Consider the following 2506-nt stretch of genomic DNA (forward strand, 5'->3'; position numbering starts at 1 on the left):
ATATATATAAACATGTTTCAAATTACAAAAAGTACATATGCACATTGCTCTAGTATTTTTTTACTCCATTAAAAAAAAAAAAAAGTCAATTATAGCCAGTCTCCATGACTCTGACACTCTTAAGAACTGGATGGAGCCCAGTCACCACTACCAATTTCTAAGAAAAGGATCACAGTAGAAGTTCCTGGATAGAGTGGGAGAAAATGTAGAACAAAACTTAAAGTCATAAAAGAAAGAGGCCTACTGGTCAGATAGAGACTAGTGGGGCACCAAGATAATGGCCCCTGATCACTCTTCAGATTTGGAGCTGAACTCACCCCTGCGGCTCAGTTTTAGCCAAGCAGTAGATAGGTATATGGGGCAAGGGGGTGGGGACGAGTCAGGACAACACTGGTGAGTAATGCACGCAATACAAGGGTCAGCCATTAAACATTTATCTAAGGACAAAGTTCAGAATGGTTAGGAAAGAAGAAGTAGGAACAAGAGAACAGGGAGGAAGTGGGATCAATGATGTTGCATTGTAGGGATTACAGTCATTGAGGGTGAAGTGCAGTATGGGATTTGTTGAATGTAAACCTTCACTCAATTCATGATAAAAATAAAAAGTTTGAAAATAAAGTCACAGTTTGAAAAACACTATTCTAGAGCAGTGATTCTCAAACTCTTAATCCTTTCAATGTTGACCTCTGCCATGTTGCCTTCTGCTTGCATCCTGCCATGCCTTCTGCTTGCATCCTGTTTTCACATCTGGACAAAGGAGCCATAGTTTCTGATGAAATCATAGAATTTCTTGAAGAATATGTTCTATGAAAGCTGAGAGATATGACTTGGGGTGTAGAGGAGAGGTAAAGGGGACAGAAGTCTTCACTTAGGGAATTAATTCTTTGGCTGGAAAGTCTGAGAAAAGTTCACCCAAAAGGCAACTCATATCATTCATAGGACAGAATGGAGTCTCTAGGGAGGGTGGAGTAATTAGAAAGTTTTTTGTTGTTTTTTAATCTAGAGAGATTTTTAATATTCAAGATATTTTTAGATTGGTCCAAGAACCGTTTTCAGTTTCTAAGTATGATGTAGAATGAATTCAGAATTCAGATAGTCTATGAAAAGAGAATGTCACCATAGTAGGTCCCTGGATACTTTCCTGCGTTTTGTAATTGCATCCATTATATAATGAAATCTGAATTTTATGTACGAAACATGGAGGCGAGAATAATGACAGCATACCCAATGACAGCACTGCGGAATTTAACTCACAAGGATATTGTTTCACTCTTCTGAATAGCCCGTAAAAGTGTCAGCAATGCTAAATTATATAGGAAGGAGTAGTAAAATTATTTTCCAAAATGAGTCTGACTTTGGTGGAATTTTTCTTGAGTTTTGCATAGTTCTTGGGATGTATTTAGAGCCCTCAGGTTGGAAGGCACTCAAAATGCCACTGGGGAAGAGCTGCCTCCTCAAAGTAGAGTAGACCATGATGACACGAATGAAGTAAAGCCCGCGAGACCTTCATTTGCTGACGGGGCACCACTCAAAATGAAGAGAAACAGCTGTAAACATCCATTGAAAATTTGAACGTGGAATGTACAAAGTATGAATCTGTGAAAATTGGAAGTTGTCAAAAATGAAATGGAACGCATAAACATCAGTATCTTAGCCATTAGTGAGCTGAAATGGACTGGTATTGGCCATTTTGAATCTGACAACCACATGGTTTACTATGCTGGGAATGACAAATTAAAGAGGAATGGTGTTACATTCATCATCAAAAAAAACATATCCAGATCAGTCATGAGGTAAATGCTGTCTGTGATAGAATAATATCCATGTGCCTACAAGGAGCTCTGGTAGCGTAGTGGTTACGAATCGGGCTGTCAACCTCAAGGTTAGCAGTTGGAAACTACCAGCTGTTCCACGGGAGAAAGATGAGGCTTTCTGCTCCTGTAAAGATTTATAGCCTCAGAAACCCTGTACAGGGTCGCTATGGGTCAGAACTGACTCCATGGTACTTACCAAGAACAACAACAGGGAAGCCCAGTTAATACCACTATTATTCAAATTTACACACCATCCACTAAAGCCAGTGAGGATGAAATAGAAGAATTCTATCAACTTCTTCAATCTGAAATTGATCAAACATGCAATCAAGATGTATTGATCATTTCTGGTGATTGTAATGCAAAGGTTGGGAGCAAAGAGGAAGAATGAGTGGTTGGAAAACATGGCCTCGGTGATACAAACGATGCTGGAGAATGCATGATAGAATTCTGCAAAACCAATGATTTGTTCATTTCAAATACACTCTTTAGACAGCATAAGTGACAACTATACACATGGACCTCACCAGATGGAATACATAGAAATCAAATTGACTACATCTGTGGAAAGAGACAATAGAAAAGCTCCATAGCGTCAGTCAAAACAAGGCCAGGGGCAGACTGTGGAACAGACCATCAATTACTCATATGCAAATTCAAACTGAAGCTGAAGAAAATGAAAACAAGTCCAT

The 2506-nt window shown here is 39.1% G+C and overlaps 1 protein-coding gene across 1 annotated transcript in view; it reads left to right on the top strand.

The window, feature by feature from the left end:
- The window catches only part of LPCAT2 (lysophosphatidylcholine acyltransferase 2), a 133743-nt gene that overhangs the window by 49364 nt on the left and 81873 nt on the right, over nucleotides 1-2506 (top strand). The window lies entirely within an intron of this gene.

Source organism: Chrysochloris asiatica, unplaced genomic scaffold, assembly GCF_000296735.1.
Source record: "Chrysochloris asiatica unplaced genomic scaffold, ChrAsi1.0 scaffold00055, whole genome shotgun sequence".
NCBI classification, from domain to species: domain Eukaryota; kingdom Metazoa; phylum Chordata; class Mammalia; order Afrosoricida; family Chrysochloridae; genus Chrysochloris; species Chrysochloris asiatica.